This window comes from Eptatretus burgeri, chromosome 1, assembly GCF_056783735.1.
Source record: "Eptatretus burgeri isolate ZD-2024b chromosome 1, Ebu_testis_v1, whole genome shotgun sequence".
NCBI lineage: Eukaryota > Metazoa > Chordata > Myxini > Myxiniformes > Myxinidae > Eptatretus > Eptatretus burgeri.
Window position 1 is genome coordinate 128100531 of NC_140961.1, and position 20020 is coordinate 128120550.

General features: G+C 43.4%; 1 long non-coding RNA gene across 1 annotated transcript in view; it reads right to left on the reverse strand.

The window, feature by feature from the left end:
• Positions 1-2414: 2414 nt before the first annotated feature.
• The window catches only part of LOC147035385 (uncharacterized), a 32059-nt gene continuing 14453 nt past the window's right edge, over positions 2415-20020 (reverse strand). The window contains exons 3-4 of the long non-coding RNA XR_015062271.1: positions 6424-6488; positions 2415-2842 (exon numbers count right to left, since the gene is read on the reverse strand). This is a non-coding gene — a long non-coding RNA (uncharacterized LOC147035385). The remainder of the gene's footprint in view (positions 2843-6423; positions 6489-20020) is intronic.

Here is a 20020-nt window from a genome sequence, read left to right on the forward strand (position 1 = left end):
TTGCCCGTTCTTTTATTATATCTCACACAAGGTCACTCAGAGGCCTGGAGTGAAGGTGTCTGCATGTCGTTATCTCTTCAGAGGAGCGTGTCCTGGTTCAGAGCAATGTGTCCCATAATTACTCTTTCTCCCAGTCTGTTTCTCTTTCATGTGGGGAGTATAGTTTGGACACATTAGTCTGAACACCGCATCGTACAAAGTGATATTTGTTGAACATAAGTTCCCACCTACTTTTTCTTATCAGTAACCTTGACATTCGGTTACTCTGCCCAACCTGACAGCATGCAGCGAGCTGGCTACCTTGACACAGCATCATACTTATTTGATTTCAATCACCTTTTACGACTTCAACAACATTTCCAATTATGTGGTATGTATTATTGATTCGTAACATGCATGACGGTGTCCCATCTATTTGCTCTTATGTGTGCTTTGGAAAGTCGTGTTGGGGAAAGAGACGAGTGTTCAGCCGTCATTGCCCAGATTAATAATGTCACATCGGATTATTTGACAGTAAATTCGATTCAGGACTTTATTTGTTATTTCATGGAGAGACACTTACAGAACGGCGTGTGAAGTATAATTTTTTATCCTGATAAAAGCAATAATGACTCCTCATATTTACAGGTATGTCAGCTGTTGTTGTTGCAGAGATTTTGAATTGCATGCACAAATTACATGATAGTTACATGCATGTCAACCGGCATACCGATGTAGGAACGACAAAATCCCTGCATGGGGCTAGTGTGAAAAAATTCTGCCTCGAACCCATGGACCTCATCACTTACACAGCGATAGCCCACTAAGCTATTGAGTCTTTGGGATAACATATATTTATTGTTTTTTAAATGTCGAGCAGGTATTACCTTGGCTTAGTAGTACACAGAATAAGAGGGCGTGTACGCAACGTCTGCGACGTCATCTTTTGGCACTGATTTTGAATTTGTTTTGATAGAATAAAATTAGCAGACAGAAATATATCAAGATAATTGAAAGGGAAAGTTTTGGTTCTTGTGTGATGTCGGCCTACCTTTACTGTTTCGAAACAGTGGCCTAACAAGAGACAACAACAGATGTTGCAGGTCTGGGAGAACAACTGGGGCAGGAGGATTACAGGAGTGAAGAGGGTGGATAGGAGGAGAATGGATGAACTGGCCAGGAGGAGATTGATGTGTCGATGAGCTTGAGCTTGACAGTGAGATTGATAAAATGCCGACTGAAGCGGGCTGGACACATGGTGTGGATGGAGGAAGAGGGAATGGCAAATAGGGCAGATAGCTTGATGGAGCAAGGTGGGAGGAAATGAGGTAGACCATGGTTGACATGGGAAGTTTGTGTGAGGAGTGATATCAATAAGGTGGGGATGGTTGGAGACTGGAGAGAGTTGGATGAGGACTGGGGTGAGCGGAGGAGTATCATGGTCAATGCAGGGAAGAAGCTTGGTACCGTTGGACCTCATCCCTTAAAAATGGAAAAGACGGACGATGAATAATAAAAGTGATAAATCACCTTATTTGTTCAACCACCATTGCTCAACACTTGATGTCTTCAGAAAACGATAAATGCTGCAGGTATGACTCTCCGATTAGTGATTACAATCTAGAATGAAACACGGCATCATGTTCACAAAGCTCCGGTGGCCATATTCTATGAGAGTGTAAATCCAGGCTGTTCGTTTTCTTGCCATTGTGACATCATCTCTTCAGTGCACTTTTATGGTGTATTAATGTTTTTATCCGATAACAAAAAGATTTTTGGTTATGGTATGGGTGCAATACCCAAGAAAGAATGTCTCCCTTCTGTTAGAATCATCGTAATTGCTTCAGCTGTCATTGTGCTCGGCACAAGGACGTTTATCAACATTTTGAGAATGAACAATTCGGCGATTTTTGTGATCTCCCGATCTGGTGCTTTTGCGATGTATTTTGGCATGTTTCGCATTGTTGTTAGTTATGAAAACGTTTGAGAATAAAATGCGTTTGGCTTCACTTTATGGTAGTTTTAAGCGCATCGATTTTGGACCCACCTCTCAATGGTGAAAAAATCACTTTAAAGTTACAGGATCCGGATCCGGATCTTCACCATCCGGATCCGGTGGTCCAATCAAGCTGGATCCGGAGGCCAGGCCACGTCGCAAACGCATGTCGAACAGAATGATACCGGGCGTCTCGTTCCCATTAAAGCTGCCATTTTGGCTCAGTCTTTGCTGCCTTTGAAACTGTTGGATTTGACATGGCCCTTTGTCCTTTCCATCCCAGATGATTGGGAGGTGGCCAAGCGTGCCACATCCCCCTTTGCTACCGTGTGTGTGGGTGTGTGTGTGTGTGTGTGTGTCTGTGTGTCTGTGCCCCTTCGACTGCTGTGAAGAATAAAGAAGTGCAAGGGAATTCATTTTCTCAGCACATTGTCATTGAACTATTTTTATTAGGTCAAGGTCACCCAAGAAAATTCACAGCTGAAAACATCCTCATATATAAATGTATGTCAATTAAACAAAGCATTTTTCATCCACTTATATTTTCTAATACACAATTGTTCCCATAGTTTAACTTTCCACTTTACCCACGACATGTCACAAGCGTATCAAGAGCGCTGCTGCTGCTGCTGCTGCTGTTGCTGCTGTTGCTGCTGTTGCTGCTGTTGCTGCTGTTGCTGCTGTTGCTGCTGTTGCTGCTGCTATTGTTGGGGTTGATTTTTGAAATGGGCACCCATTGGTCAGTCAGCTGTTGGACCACACCCACATTGGTCGGTTGACTCCACCCACCATGGCACCCAAACAAAATGATATGGCTGCCATCTTGGTTTTCTGGATAGCCGAACATATTCGGCATCTTGGTCGCTGCTGACATGCGAAATACAAGTACCGGTACTGTCAAATAATTGTGCCAACCTATTGACACTGCGGAATGAAAAACTAGTCTTGCCGGTGAAGGCGAGTGTCGATCTGTGTCGTCAGGCAGGTAGAATAATGGATCCTCAACTAATATAATTACTAATAATAAAAATGGAGGTAGAATAAGGTCGAATCATGTGGTTAATTGAGGTATGCTAACTGCCGTGGGAAGCAAGGATAACTGAAGTTTTGGGCATTAACCCTTCATCTGAGGGAATAAGAGCAGAAATCCTGTATTTTGCTCCAACAAAGGGTTAATATATGAAATGTCAGCTTCTCCTTGCTTCCTTCCCCCATGGTGGTTATCATACCTCCATCAACGTCCTGTTGATTTCATCCATTGTTTTACCTACTACCGCTGTCAGACAGTTTTCATTGTTTTTACCTCTGTGCAACAATCAGAAGATTTGATTATGATGAGCAAGTTAGGCAGAGTGTCAGCAAGGATGATGATGTCAGACGGTGTCAGCGTGATGTCGAATTCAGTTACATGACATGTTTACGTAACTTGCCAATCATTGCTGCTCTGGGTGTACATGCTTGGCCTATCACCAGGGGAAATGGCTGCTAGGATACATGAAAGGTATGCACTGTTTAGCCTGGGTTTGAATCCCAACTCTGCTATAAACTCTCACTCTGGTGTTTCTCAGGCAGGGCGATGCATCAGTTTGTGTGCGGTCCCTCGGATGGACGTGAAAATGGACATCCCATCTAACAGCCTCCGTTGGTGGGCGTTAAAGATCCCACGATGTCCTTCACGAAGAGTAAGTGACCTATCACCAGCAGCATGATCTGTTTATGCTACTCCTGTATTTTGTGTAATCCAAAGCTCTTAACAGTAAATAATGGTGCCTCCAGCAATGAGACCGAAGGACAAGACCTGTGTTCTTGATCTTGTGTCAAAGATAGGACCGTGGCCTCTATTTATTTCGCACCTCTTTTTGTGCCTCCGCTGACGAAGTCGCTCGAGTCATGTTTTTAGGTCGTCCGTCCGTACGTCCGTGCTAATGTTCTCTGTTTTCTCTGCAACCACTTATCCGATTGATTCAAAAATTTTCACCATCAGTGTGACTACTCATGTAGAATGTTTTAACGATAATTATGATGTCATAGATCACGTGTTGTGGCAGCCATGTTGGAAAAAGGAAAAACTTTGGACGTCTGTATCTCCGAAAGCGCTCCATTGAAAAACTTGAAACTTGCGAAGTGTCAAGGACTCCCCATGTGAAACAAGTGTGGGGTTTTTTTCTTGATGATGTCATAGTTGACTTCGTGATGACGTCATAATTGCTTACATCGAACGCTTTATCCGATCATTATGAAAAGTTTTGAGGGTCATCTTGGGCTAAATTGTAATGGGGAAAAGAATTGATAACGTCATCGGTCAGGTGGTTCGGCAGTCATATTTCTTGAAAATAAAATCCTTCAAAAATCTTCTTCTCCAAAACAGCTGAACAGATTGAGGTGAAACTTTACATCAATGATCGCCAATCCATGAGGAACAAAAGTTATCCACCTATTATGTCATCGGTCACGTGGTTTGGCAGCTATGGTTTTTTTGAAGAACAAAACTTTAAAATGCTCCTCCAGAATGGCTTGACAGATCGAGAGGAAACTTCACCCACGTGGCTTGGGGACAAGCCTTGGCTGTACCAGGGTGTTCACGAATAATTAATGGGTCACATGGTCTGGCAGCCATGTTGAATTCAACGAAATTCTTTTTTTTTTTATTACTCTTGAATTGATTCATCAATCAACTTGAAAGTTCGCAATTATGACCTAGTATTGATTGGGAATATGTTTTCAATTTCAACCAGATCTGACTTATGGTCCGGCAGCCAGAATTATTTAAGATTTTGAATCAGGGTTCAAGGAAATCGCACTTGGTATGTGTAATTATGTAATAATTTGGGCGGAGGCACATCTGGTGACGTCTAAGAATACCATTGTAGTTTCCTTCGAGCACATGTGCAGAATATGATGAACGATGTATGCGCTATATAAAATTAGGCAATCATAATACAGAAACATTATATATGACAAGATGTATATTCTCATTTAAGAGTTGAGGTTAAGTATTGCGATATGTATCGTGTTGTCCGATATGTATTGAAATTTAATATCATATCAGTATACACTAAATTACACCCTTACTTCAAAAGGTCGGATGGAATAGCATACTCTGAGATGTGGTGTACATCGTATGTAATCAACTTATAAGTCAATTCCTAGGAAGTCAGTTCTGCCGATTGATTTGATGACATTCGGTGATGTAAGGTTGTTGCAAGGTGTAGTATATTTTGATTCAATGATGTTTGATGATGCAAACTTGTTGCAAAGTGCAGTATATTTCTCGTGTCCACTTCCGTGGCTTTCATCCGCAACTTGATGGAGTACGGCTCTCTCTCCCTCCGCACTGACGCCCATGCCTCACACCTTGCTCAGCTTGCTGCCTTGAAAACCAAGTCTTCAAGATCATTGGACTATCCCACCATTAAGCTGAGTCAATGGGTCAATCACTTCGCCATCACAGAGAGGTCGTTAATCTCTCTGTCTTCTACCACCTCCTTTCTGGTCTTGCACTCTCTGCTCTTTCCGTGTTCAGTTCCCCCCAGGTGTCTGCGTGGTGCACACTTTCTGCCAGCAACCTCCTTCGAGTGAAACTCCCAAAATGCAAAAATCACTCCACTCATTTGTTCCTTTTTTTTGCCCCCACAAGTGGAGCAAACTTTCACATTGTCTTTAATCTCATTCTTCCCTCCAGGTCTTCAAGACAGCTGTTCACCACCATCTCGGATTATCTCCCACCCAAAACGATGATCTTTCATACACTTGTTAAACCACCCAAATTTTGCTTCTGTATTCATCTTGTCCATCCCTTGCAGTCTCCCCGACCCCACAAACTTAACCACATATCACTTGTTTGTCCATCTCTGTATTTTCTCTCTCGGCCCTGCTGTTGGCACATCCCCATTCTCCTCCTGCTGTTCCTTTTGTTATGTTGCATCCTGATCCATTCTGTGTTCTAGCTCTTCCATAAGCCTTGACTATGTGTAGGCCTACAAAAAAAAATATGATGGATACATTAATTTTATAATCTATTGATCATTTTGAATGCATATTTGACCAGGTATGAGTTGCAACATTGCTCAGGTACAGCTGAGCCCATGTAGGTAAGTGAGGGCAACCGTTTGAAATTTGGCCTATTGCACACAATGACGTACTCTTTTGGAAATGCACCGTGGAATCTTCAGCATCCACCATTGATAACTAGTAGACAAGACACCACACTAAACATAGTTCCAAAAGATTGCGCACATGCTAATGTAACACATGACCTGCGAAGTACCAGATTGAGAGTTTACAATTTTCCCTGGGAATCAAACCCTGAGCAGATAGTTCAAACACAAGTATGCTCGGTCTAAGTTCATTCATCCTGTCCTTTTAATTTATATGATAAATGTGAGTATGGTAAATGGTGACCACATTCATCACTTTGCATGTATATATAAGTGTGTGTAACTCCAAACCTGCATTGATCACACGAGCAGAGTACCCGCACAAAGGGCGATCTTGTTCCAGGCAACTGACAGCTCTATGTAGGCAAAACAAATAAATAACCCATGAAGTTATATGCATGAAGCAAAAACATACCGACTGCTTATAATTAAAAACACCTCACTGCACTGGAAAACATGAGGACAGGAACACTGGACTGGAAATGGTGGACACTCGGAATACCATCCCTCACCTGGAGGTGGCGCTACACGATACACATTTACATAGAGAATTTGAGTTTCTCCCCCTTCCGCCAAGCCCACCATCCATCCATCCATTGGGACTGTACTCTGTACAGAGTGTCGGTGCTGCTAAAGCATTCTCCAGGGCTATTGGGCACAATCCTGGATGGGTCGCCACTCCAACGCAGGATACTCGAATGGCTCTATCATCTCAGCAAGCGAGTGCTCATTTTGCTGACCTCAGAAGGATGACAGGCTGAGTCAACCCCACCTGGTATTAATTCAATGAAAAAGCGAGATTTGAACTCAGGACCTGAGGATCCCAAGCCCACTACCCTGACCATTAAGCCAACACCAGGCATGTAAGACCACCAACAAAGATAAAACACCCCTACACATTAATTGGGATCATGCTGATCCAAGTCTGGATGAAATTGGCCCACAACTGTAGGAGTAGTAGCGTGACAATCAGACAAAATTCAAACAGTTCAAATCCTGCTCATCAGTTGAATTAATACCAGGTGGGGTTGACTCTGCCTGTCATCCTTCTGAGGTTAGCAAAATGAGTGACAGCTTGCTGATATCCTGTGTCGGAGCAGCGACCCGTCCGGGATTGTGTCCAATAGCCTAGGATACTGCTAAGGCAGCACCAATGCTCTGCACAGAGTATGGTCCCAATGGATGGATGGATGGAATAAAACAAATACACAAACGCTGAACCATTAATTATTGTCGGAATAATGGAAGAAAGGGGAAAGTGATTGTTATTTCAATGTTCCATCTTTATTTACTTTTAACATTGTTCTGACAAAATGGGACCAGGAACAGTGCAGGCATGATAGGCTGAATGCCCTTCTCATGCTCCAAAGTTCCCTATGTATATTTGTGTAACGTTGTTAAGAAAAGGAAGAAATGGGGAGGGGAGGAAAGAGAGTTGTGGGTAAGGGTGCATGGAGTTGGAAGAGGGAAATTGAGATGTTGGAAAGCAGGGGGAGGAGGTGTTGAGGACTTGGGGGTTGGAATTGAGGTTGAGTACATACTTGGGGATTTGGGGCAGTTGAGGACTTGAAGAAGAAAGGGGAAGGGGATGACAGAGATAGCTTTGGTGAGGGAGGGCAGGGAGGTGCCAGAGTTGGGATTGAGGGTTTTGAGGCTTTTGAGAGGGGGGGAGGGAGTTGAACACATTGGGTTGGAAAGAGGTTTGAGGATTTGAATAAAGGGGGAGGGGAGCACTGAAATTGAGTGTGGTGGCAGGCGGGGGCAGAGAGAGAATTGAGTTGTGAGGGGGGAGGGGGAGTGAGGACTTGGGATTGTGTGTGCGTGTGTGTGTGTGGGGGGGGGTGGGGGTTAGGGACCTAAAGTCACATTTTACATTGTGCAGAATTTCCATGAGTCCCCCTTGGGGTCTTTTGGATCCCCAGGGTCTTTTGGATCCTCTCTTTATTTTGTGTCCTCAGGTCATTTGAATCCCCTGGGTCTTTTGGGTCCTCGAGGTATTTTGGGTCCTCTGGATCTTTTGGGTATTTTATGTTTTCGGATCAGTGTACACAAGATAGTTCAGCAGACACAGTGTTTTCAGTATTCGGGGTCTTTTGGGTGTTTTGGTTCCTCGGGGTCTTTTGGGTCTTCGGGGTCTTTTGTGTCTTGTGGGTCTTCAAAGTCTTCTCAGTATTTTGGGTCTTCGGGGTATTTTCAGTATTCGGGGTATTTTTGGTCTTCTGGGTCATTTGGGTACTCAGTGTCTTTGGGGCATTTTGGGGTCTTCAGGATATTTTGGGTATTTAAATGTCTTTGTGGTCTTTTAGGTGTTTGATGTCTTTAAGGGTCTTCGAGGTCTTTTGGGTCTTTTAGGTCTTTTGGGTCTTCTTGGGGTTTGGGGTCTTTTTAGTCTTTTCGATTATTTGGGTCTTTAAGGGTCTTCAAGGTCTTTTTTGTCTTTTTGGTCTTTTAGGTCTTTTGGATGTTCGGGGTATTTTGGGTCTTTTTGTTCCTCGGTGGGGGTGGAGGGGGGCGGGGTTGTGTTTGTAACTCATGGGCAGCAGACACAGCGATAAACCGGAGGTAGTTTATTTCCACTCCAGAGCATGGTACATGCGGAAGCAAGAGAAGTAAATAAGAAGAATCACAGCTGGACCTATAACATCATCGAGTAGCCCATGATTCCAACACAAGAGTTGGATCTATACTCAGTTCCACATCACACCTCCCTTTCGTCAGATTGCACATGACATCATCGGTAGTAATTCAAATGTGGAGTACAACTTCACCAACCTAATCTGCATGACATTTTCTTGACCTCCCACGACATCTTGGTGGTGGGGTAACATCTCCATTTGCATTTGCAGGTGGACCATTGTCTTAGTCAACAGAAGCAGGAGAGTAATATATGTGTAGGAAATGTTGGTTCCTCCACATAACTCGACCAGAAACCGTTTAAGAAGGTAATCCTGCCCGGGATGTCCCTTTCCCACTACTTTCCAGACAGAATCCCATTTTCTCTTGATGGAGATTTTGAACAATGACCTCTGAACCAATAGCGAGAGGTTTCAAATGCTTAGCACGTTCATCATAATGCCACTGAGCCTGCTGACGGATTGTTGATGCTGTCTGTTCGGCCTCACCTGCTGCTGTCTGCCACTCAGGTACACATGCATGGTGGTGCCCAGGTACAGCAGTACGTGTAGGATTACCAAATACAATTTGGGCAGGTGAACGGCCGCCAACACGTGGAATGTTACGCCACTCCAGCAGTCCTAGACAGAACTCATCATCGTCAGTATTACCATTTTGGTCATCTTGGCAATGAACGTTTTTATAGCTTTCACGGCGGCCTCTGTGTGTCTGTTTGATCTCGGACAATATGGAGATGATGGGTGATGGGTTATTCCCCAACGGTAAAGAAATTTAGCAAATTCCCGTGAAGAGAATTGTGCACCACCATCAGTGTGCAATCTCACAGGAACACCGAGGTCGACAAAGAAACTGCGTAAAGCGCGAATGACCAATCGTGTTGCGGCATGTGTGTTAAACAGGTATACACAAGTCCAGCCTGACAAGCGGTCGGTGTACACAAGATAATCAAGGCCATCATGCGCAGATAAATCACTACATACATCCTCAAACACATGTGTCGGTGATGGATCCCTCATCAGAAGTTCCCCTTGTTGTGAAGGCTGCCTCTCTTGGCATTTGGCGCAAGAACAGATGTTGGCGATGTCATTGTTTATGTTTGGCCAGTACACGAGCTGGTGGGACCGTGTCTTTGTACGTTCTATTTCCTTGGTGTGAAGCGTACAAACGATCGAGTACATCTCAACGGGCTGCTCCAGGCACAATAATGCGTGCTCCGTTCAGAACGAGACCTCATCCATTGACAGATCGTTGTGAATACCGTAGAAGTCTGAACACGAGGGTCAATGGCTCCTTTGTTGGAGGGGAAACCATCGGTGACAGTTTTCACAAGAAGACGACAGGTGATGTCGTTGCGAGCAATGTCCCGGAGCTTCTCGAGAATGGGATCTCGAAAGTGGTCGCCAGATGGACTATCATCAATTTATTGTGTAGCAGAGGTGACAATGTAATGAATGGAAAACTCCATTCCTGCCAGTAGATCCTGCAGTTGTGGTTCATCAACTGCATGACATGAAAGTGCGTCCGGAATTACATGTTCCGCTTCCGGATTCACTTTCGTGGTGAAGTTGTATGGTGTCAGTTTTCTCACAATACTCTGCAGACGAGGGTTCTTAATGGCGTCCAATGTACACAAGTTGAAAATAGGCACCAGGGGTCTATGGTCCACAACAAGGTTGAACGACGGAAGTCCCAAGAGGTACTGCCCAAGCTACGGCCAATGCTTCGAGTTCAATAATGGCATACCTGGATTCTGTGTCTGAAAGGTGTCGTGATCCATACTGTACCAGTCTATGATGCTCAACGTGTAACTGTAACTAAGATGCTTCCGTTTGAAGCATGGTAGGTATCTTTGGATCAAAATTGTCCATGATTGGTGGTGACACAAGAACGGCGTTGAATGCCTTGTCATGATCGCCAGTCCAGTCAAAGACAGATCCTTTCTTGAGCAGTCCACGTAGCAGTTCTAATGCACTGGCAATGTCTGCCGAAAACTTGTCCAGCTGGTCCAGCTGGTGAGCTGGTGAGAAACGATCGAGGATCTGTGATGTTGGTTGGAGTTCACGTTCAGCTTATTAGCATCTCAAGCAATACCATTCCATCCAACAACATATCTGCAAAACTTCATTTGGGCCTGAGAAATCTGGAATTTCTCAGGATTCAATGTGAGCCTGTGCATGCGACAGCACATCAAGAACTGTCGTACCTGCTGTACATTTTCAGGGAAGGAATTTTCAAACATCAGGATGTCATCGACCACGTTTACAGTGTTGCATAGACTGACCAGGTCGATGTCACCACGGTAGCAATATTCGTCACCGATAGCATTTAATCCCATGGGGGACCCGTCGGTATTTGTATGTACCCCATGGTGTGATGAAGACTGTGGTGAGCTGGCTCTTTTCCTCGAGGGGGGTTTCCCAGTAGCCATGCGTTGCATCAGCCCTTCCGAAGAATCTGCAAATGGAGACGCATGACATTGCTTTAGCTTGTCTAGTCATAGGGTGTATGGGTCGCTCGACATGATAGTTAAGATTACAGAAATCGACACACAACCGAATCTTCCCATTAGCCTTGGCTGTGACGACAAGGGGATGGCACCACTCACTGCCCATCAATGCAATGATGCCTCTTTTTGTACATGTTATCCAACTCAGATTTTGTCTGGCCTCTCCAAGCCTCTCCAGGCCTCTCCAGGCCATAGCCTTCATAGCTGGAATGGCACTGCGTCGTTGTGGAGATTATTGATCATTGGTGTGCTGTTCATCGGTTGTAGGACATTGGCATCGAACACATTGCTGAATTCAGTCACAAGGTCTGCCTTGACCTGGTTCTCCGGCGATGGGTCAGTATCTAGATTAATGTCCAGTACCCGTACTGAATATGTGGTTGTACCGGTTGTCCGCTTCTCACACAAACACCGATGTAGGTCTTGGAGGTGCTGATAAGCTAAACATGCCATCTGCACACCGTTGCACACATACGCAATGTCTCTGACATTGACTCATCCCATCTGTGAAGGATCAAGTGGATTGTTCCCAGGCACTGCATCGATGCACCGTCTGCATCAGTAACTCTCACATCACCAGGTACATCGTCTAGACTCTAGATTATCTATGTTGATATCCAGCAGTTTCAGATGAGGAGGACCAATAGCTGTGACCGCCACACCAGTATCGGGAAGAAAAGTCACTTGTCCGAGGGGCTCATCATCAAAATTTGATGGTGTGCTGTCCACATCAAAATCTGATGGTGTGACTACATGGTGTGCTGTCCAAGTTAACCTGAGTGGTACCTGCTACCAGCTCCACATGACGAATAGCTGATATGGATGTTGTTGTCCTTGTGTTCTCTGGATTTCCGGCACACTTTTCCAAAAATGTCCACAAATACCGCATTTCTTACACTTCTTGCCTTTTGCAGGGCACTTGGTCATGTCAGAGTGTGGATTGTCACTATGATGGCTGTCATGTGTCGGTCGATGTACCGCTGGCTTGCTGATTTGGGGTGATGTCTTGGCGACAAATTTCAGGTTAGTCCCATGAGTCCCAGAAACCATCACGTCAGCCTTTTTACCTGTCTCCTCTTTTTGGCATATAACAATTGCTGTTTTAAGGTCGACATCCGCCTTTTCAAGCAGTTTCCGATGAACATCCAGATTGGGAATCCCGGTGATAATCCGGATGACAAAATGGCGATCAACAGTCATCTTGTCCAGATCACAGTTCAACACGATTTCCTGGAGTGCACAAAGAAATGAGTCAAAACTCTCAATTTCCTCCTGCTTGTGCTCGTAAAACTCCACCAAATCGTGCATCTGATGATGCTGTGCCTGCAAGTACGCGTGGACGGTGGTGATCACTTCATCAACAGTAGCGTCGCCAGTCAATTCCACAGCATGGGTCTCATTTGGAGGCTGAAACAGTTTCTGAGGGTGGCGAGTTGTTCTTCCACTGGCATTTCCGTCAAGCGAATGACAAGAGTGTAATCATTCCATTTCTCCCTCCAGGAATTGAACTCTCACAATGATTCCCCGCCCGACGAGCCTCCAGGCTGCTCGAGGTTCGACGTCCCGGCCATTGGAGATTGCTCACCAGTTTTCTTTGGCATCCTCGTCTATGCTGTGCCGTGATTATCCATGAAAGAACGAAGCCGGCTCTGCCATGTTATGTCCGTAACTCGTGGCCAGACACAGATATAAAATGGAGGTCGTCTATTTTGACTCCATAGCACGGTACATACGGAAGCAGGTGCAGTAAAGGAGAAGAATCACACCTTGACCTATTACGTCACAGAGTAGTCCATGATTCTAATAATACAAGAGTTGGGTCTATACTCCGTTCCACATCGCAAGGGGGTAGGGTGTCTTTTGGGTCCTTTGGGTCCTTGAGGTTAAGTATTTCAGGTTACAATTGTGGGTGATGTCACATCAGCTGTCCAACCTATGGGTGAAGAGTGGATATACATACATAATGTACTTAATCACATACACTTGCTCCATTATATATGGATTAACAATCAGTGTAAAGCTCAGCGTCTCTGAACTTATGATCTTTCTACATTACACATGAACATTCGACATGACAGAGTGTGGAATCATGTGGAATCAAGTTACTGCAACAGACAGTGGGGATACCAATGGGTTCAAGTCCAACATCTTTCTTTGCAAATTTGTGTGTCCACACATTTGTCATAATAATTAACGAACAACTGCGAGAAGGTGTAGAAAAATCTTTCGATTAATTGATGATCTACTGGCCATTAATGACGAGTTGAAATGTTTATCAGCTTTATGATGATGTCTATCCAAACGAGCTGCAATTTTAAAAAGGAAAAGCAAACTCACCCAATATCTATCAATAATAATAAATTTCACACCAAATCTTTCATGAACGAGATTATTTTCCAATGCCATATTGTACCAATGACTTTCTTGGATAGTGGCATTCCTAAAAAGCTATTCGATGGGACAGTTAGAAATTAAATAATCTGAACAAGGAGAGCAACTACACACAGCTTCTCAATAGGACCGATCAATCACCATCTTACGACAACACACAATTTGGTGTCTGTCTATGTCTGATGGTGTGATACATTCGGTGGTTACTTATCCAATCGCAACCAAACTTGACAGGACGACTAAGGGTCACACGATGAAGGTTGCAGCAATTTGACTTCCCCCCATCCCCAAGGGGGAGTTGCGCCTTGCACGAACTCCATGTTGAGGTGTATAATAAGTTATCATGGCTTTAATGGGGCACACCTTCTGGATGTAAAAATTATTATAACCACAAACGTTTCAGTCAATTCTGTCCAACATGCAATTACATTTTTTAACAGTCTTTATTAAACTGGAAGAAGTTTCGAGGAAACTCGACGTGATTATGGCATTCTATACTTATCGCTTCTCCCTCAGATGAATGGATCAGTGGTGTCTCGACTTGCTGGGCCTCGAGGTAAGTGGCAAGGATCTTCAGCTAGCAAAGCTGTTTACATGACTCTTTACGCATGAATGATGGAGGTTGAATGATCGAGGTTGTAGTGATTTAACTAGCTCGCCTGCACAAGGGGTTTTTGTGACGTCTGATACTGCCCCCCTCCCCCCCCCCCGAGACACCCTCATGTAAGGAAATTATATTTTTGAGAATTGAGAATGGTGAGGCACAGATTCCAAATCACGAGAACGATTGAGTCACATATTATATTAACCTGATCTGACATCTTATAATGTCATGCATGATCTGATCCTTCCAATGACCTCATCGAACATGTTATAATGACATGCACATTGCACAGTCTGATCCTTCCAATAAACTGATCTGACATGTTATAATGTCATGTGCAGTTTGATCCTTTCAATAACCTGATCTAACATTATAATGTCATGCACGGTCTGAACCTTTCAATGACCTGATCTAACATGTTGTGGTGTCATGCATGATCTGATCCTTCCAATGACCTCATCTAACATGTTATAATGTCATGCGCAGTCTGATCCTTTCAATAGCCTGAACTAACATGTTATAATGTCATGCATGGTCTGATCCTTTCAATAGCCTGATCTAACATCTTAGAATGTCATGCACCGTCTGATCCATTCAACGACCTCATCCAACATGTTATAATGTCATGCATGATCTGATCCTTCCAATGACCTGATCTAACATGTTATGATGTCATGCACGGTCTGAACCTTTCAATAACCTCATCTAACATGTTATAATGCCATGCACAGTTTCATCCATCCAATGACCTGATCTAGCATGTTATAATGACATGCACGGTCTGATACTTTCAATTACCTGATCTAACATGTTATAATATCATGCACAGTTTGATCCTTTCAATAACCTGATCTAACATGTTATAATGTCATGCACAGTCTGAACCTTTCAATGACCTCATCTAACATGTTATAATGTCATGCACGGTCTGAACTTTTCAATAACCTGATCTAACATGTTATAATGTCATGCATGGTCTGAACCTTTCAATAACCTGATCTAACATGTTATAATGTCATGCATGGTCTGATCTATTCAATAACCTGATCTAACATGTTGTAATGTCATGCATGATCTGATCCATTCAATGACCTGATCTAACATGTTGTAATGTCATGCATGATCTGATCCATTCAATGACCTGATCTAACATATTGGTACGGATCCGGGGTTCAAGACTCGCCATAAGAGGAAGCACTCGGTCACTCCCAAATGCCTGGTCCTGAGGCCGCTGGGCACAGATAACTCCATATGCTGGCATTGTGCGAAGCCACTGCCAATCCTGGCAGGGTTTCACTACTTTGCGTGGTACCTTACCTGTGGATGGCCACACCAAGGGGGGTCTCCTGCCCTCAATGCACACCCAGATTACTGCCGAGCGTTTTAGTGAGTGTGCGTTAGCAAAAAAGAGCAAATCTCGTGGGGTAAAACCTCCCAGCTTACACTAACAAGCGGGCGATGCTGGACCAACAGAGGAAAAGACAGATTAACTGGTCGGAAACATGTCAAACCTTAAAAAACACATTTATTTAATGAACACATTCATTTTTAATGACACATAAAGGACACTTTTATTGACAATGAAACGGAATACATTAATTTGCCATCAAATCAAGAACAATGACATATTTACAATCAAAGCAACAGAAGCGCATTCAAAAGCTACGCGAGGAAAGTAATTACCTTACCGCTTGTGGAGTCCACTTGAAAGAATCTTATCTATCACTACACACAGGACATAATGCGTCATCATTCAACCGGGAAAGTTAGGCGAGAATATGAGAAGATTGAGAGAAGAGCGGAGTTTGGTATGACTCCGGCTCACCCGATACAGACTGTGCCTGCCTGTATTGGTCGCAATTTGAATGGGGAGGAATGTGGAAGGAGGTACTCAGGGTAAGTGTGTGTCAGTGTTGTGTCTGTTTGATGTGCACAGATGGTTGGGAACCACCAAGTTCATGGGTTGGTACAGAGGAGACTCCAGCCTAGGCAGAGTCAAGCAGGCATGTAACCTCCCACTCAGACAAAGCCATACGGGCAGCCCACAACACACTCGTGCAAAGCTCCACTCTCGGACCCCTCGGTGTTCCATTAATGCAAAGTGTAATATGTGTTGTTTGAAATGAAAGGTTTTCAGGGTGTGAAAATAATAAGAATGTAGCCCCTTCTGTCCATCAATTATGTTCCACCTCAACCGTTATTTGTGAAGGTTCACAGGGTTATTTTAGTTGGGACATACTTACAGTAATGACTTGTTGATGAGGAATGAAGGTTTTCCATGGGAGATAGGAGACTAAGGAGATGAAAGTATGAGCAGGTGATGTTACATTGCAAGAGGTGAAAGGGTGAAGCGTTACTTAGGGAAGCATGAAATGTGGAGACGAAAAACGGCAGGGAATGGGATACTGGATAGAGGACTAGATAGATAGATGAAGAAGGGGAGGTCCTAGCTAAACCCACACAATGCATATATCCCTCAAACCTCCAAGACCTACGTGTCTTGCTCACACTGGGAACCTATGTGTCTCTGGTATGCTTGGGGGTGTATTTGCAAAACCGCAACAATATTATAATGTCATGCACGATGTGATCCGACCAATGACCTGATCTAACATGATTAAATATTCAAGCGAGCCACTTGGCGAACACTCTATAAGCTGATCGGTAATGGAACACACACTTTCTCAACATGTCAATCTTCTTAGTTGACACGATTTTAATATCTTTGAAGTTTAAATAAAGACCAGCTTTTCACTTTCCTTCTTCACTGTCTGCAGCAGTTTCATCAAGTCCTCTTTAATTTCTGCCAACAGAGTGGTATCATCAGCATATTGGTCAATTCCATCCAAAGATAATGGCATAATGATAATTTTATTAACACAGGGACTGGCAGGATGGCCTCGAGTCAAGCACACTCTCCTTTAAGCTGTCCAGCTTGGGTTAAAATCCCGCCGAGCTGTCATCATGGTGTCATCCCGTCATCCCAGTGTTTCACAGGCAGGCTGTTTCATCAATATCGGCCATTTCTCAGATGGGTGTTAAGCTGGTGTCCCGTCTGCCAGCATTAGTTGGTCGACTTTAAAGATCCCACAGTGTCCTTCATGAGGAGTACGTGAGCTATCAGTGACACCCTGAACAATTTTCAAATTCCTGCCTTAACCTTAGTCAAATATCAGGCTTGGCCAGCTGGTTCGTGAAAGGCTTGGACCAAGCTTCCCCCAGCCAACCCTACAATAATGTGGGAATAATTGTGGCCATTAAACAATTTGGATATTAACAAATTGCAGTCTGCATTATGCACACATACTCATCATCCCCCCCACCCCCCCACCCCCGCACACTCCCTGGATGCTCCAGAAGGGAGCTAGTGTACTACTCCTACTAAAATACGTGATTTGGTGTCTGTCTGTCTGATGGTTTTTTGACCGTGATACATTTGGTCATTACTTATCCAATCTCAACCAAACTTGACAGTAGGACCAAGGGGCACACACTGGAGGTTGTAGCGACTTCATTTCCCCTCTTCCCCAAAGGGTGTTCTGCCTTGGGTGAAGTCTGTGTTAAGGTGTATATCCATGTTACGAGAGCTAATCTTGGCATTTTTCCAAGGCTGCTTCCAATAACAAGACTATTAACAAGAATGAAAGCATAAAATTAACATTATTACTAAACAATATTAATACTCGTGCTAGCCCCTCTCCCCAAGGGGTTTTCGTCCTTGAACAAACGCTGTGTTAACGTGTATAAATAGCTTATCGTGGCGTTTCTTGGGGCTGAAAACGAGGAAGAAGAGACCTACCGGAAGTAAAAGAAAATATTATGAACCACAAACACGTGTGGTTATCTTTTTAAATAGTCATATATGCTGCTGTTTCACACTAAACTCAAAGAAATCTGGAGGAATCCAACATCCTTGAAGCATTCTTTCCTTATTGCATCCACCATAGAAGAATAGACCTGAGACTAGATCCACTTTAATCTATATACCCCAGAGAGGATAACAATATGACCCTTCCTGTCGCTCCCATAGGGAGTGGCTGTACTAGTTTATTTAATACAATAAAACCAGTAAAAACATTATTAACGAGATATCTGCGATCACAAAGCAGTCGCCTGCGATTTCCCCTTGTCCCGTGATCTAATGATGACCATATATTTTTCGGACTACCATATGACCTTCAACATTTAGGGATTGAGTGTAAATTAAGAAAATGTGTCCCTCTCTACAATCTATCCATAAAACTCAAGGTCATGACAATCCAAGGAAAATTATTCAAGTTATGATCAAAAAGGTGTTTTTTGTTAATTAAGTCACAATCAGAAAGAAGTAGGTCAAACATACAAATCAAATATCAGGTGCGCAACTTCCGTTCAGGTACACTTCTATTATGTTGCAAGAACATATTGGAATGTCAAGTGGTCTTTGAGATTTGTCAGACCGCCATTTGTCCTTGACGTTTATCTCAAAGTGGTGTGATGTAAATTGAGCATAAATCCGTGTTACTCTCGGCTAGGAGTCGCCAACCTTTCTTTCAATGTGAGCGACTTTTGATTAATGAAATATTTCAAGAGCTACTGACACATGAATTGATAAGTGTACAAATTTAGTTATTATTGTTCAATTACAAAAATACATATTGAAAGTGAAGGAAAATTGATCTCTACCTTCACTTCATTGTGAAACTTGACACTGCATGCTGTCCACCAACACTGTATAATCTTGTGTGTATCCTGAGAGGGCAACTGTGATGGAGTCCTTCAGATGCTCGTCTGTCAGACAGGTTCGAAATTTAGATTTGATGCAGTTCATGTCAGAAAAGGCAGATTCGCAAAGAGAGCTCGAGCCAAATCGGGAAGCCGCTTTCATTGCTACTTTCTTTCAATGACCAGATCAACAATGTTATTGTACTTTTCAGTATCCACGACACTCCATAAATTTAGGGCAGGTTGCTTTGATTTCAACTGAATGTCATTTTGAAGGCTGATAAAGGGACACAATCAAGGTCAAGCAACACACTAATTTGTACAGAAATGTCACTCTCATCAACTTCCATGAAGGGGTTTGAAAAGAACATCACACAGGACTCGTATCTTCTCAAAATCATTAAATCTGTCGTTGAAATCTTGGCAAGCCTTGTCAGGAAATCACTGTACTCTGTACCTGTTAATGTCCACAATTCTGACAGCAAGTAGCATAGAAGGAAAATGTTGCATTTTCCGTTTCTGGAATTGGCATATCAGAAGGTTAAGTTTGACTCAAAACCATTCACTGCACTAATTATTGTTGGCAATTGTCTTTTGTTTCTCTTGGAATCCACAGTTGAGGGCATTCAATGTTTCTGCTGTATCTGTTAGAAATGCCAAATTAAGGAGCCATACAATGTTTGATAATTGGGTGGTATCTAGTATCTGGTGAAATTTTTTTTATTTTTTATTATTCTTATTTTTTTAATCCACGTTTTAATGCGAGCTACTCATTGGCAGCCACCGAGCTCCCAGTCGCTTGCGATCGACGTGCTGACGACGCTTGCTTCGGCTATCTAGAGAGGGCAATTTCATTCTGATTGGACAAACCATAGTCGAGTAAAAGGTGCAAAATGTTAAAATGTATACAATTGAGTCACGATCTTAAAAAAATAGGTCGTGGTCAAAAAATTGTCAACCCTGAAAACTTTTTATTCCCATTATTTAAGCAAATTTTCATTCCGAAATTCTCAGCCGGCTCATTGATACAACTTGGAATTTGGCAGAAA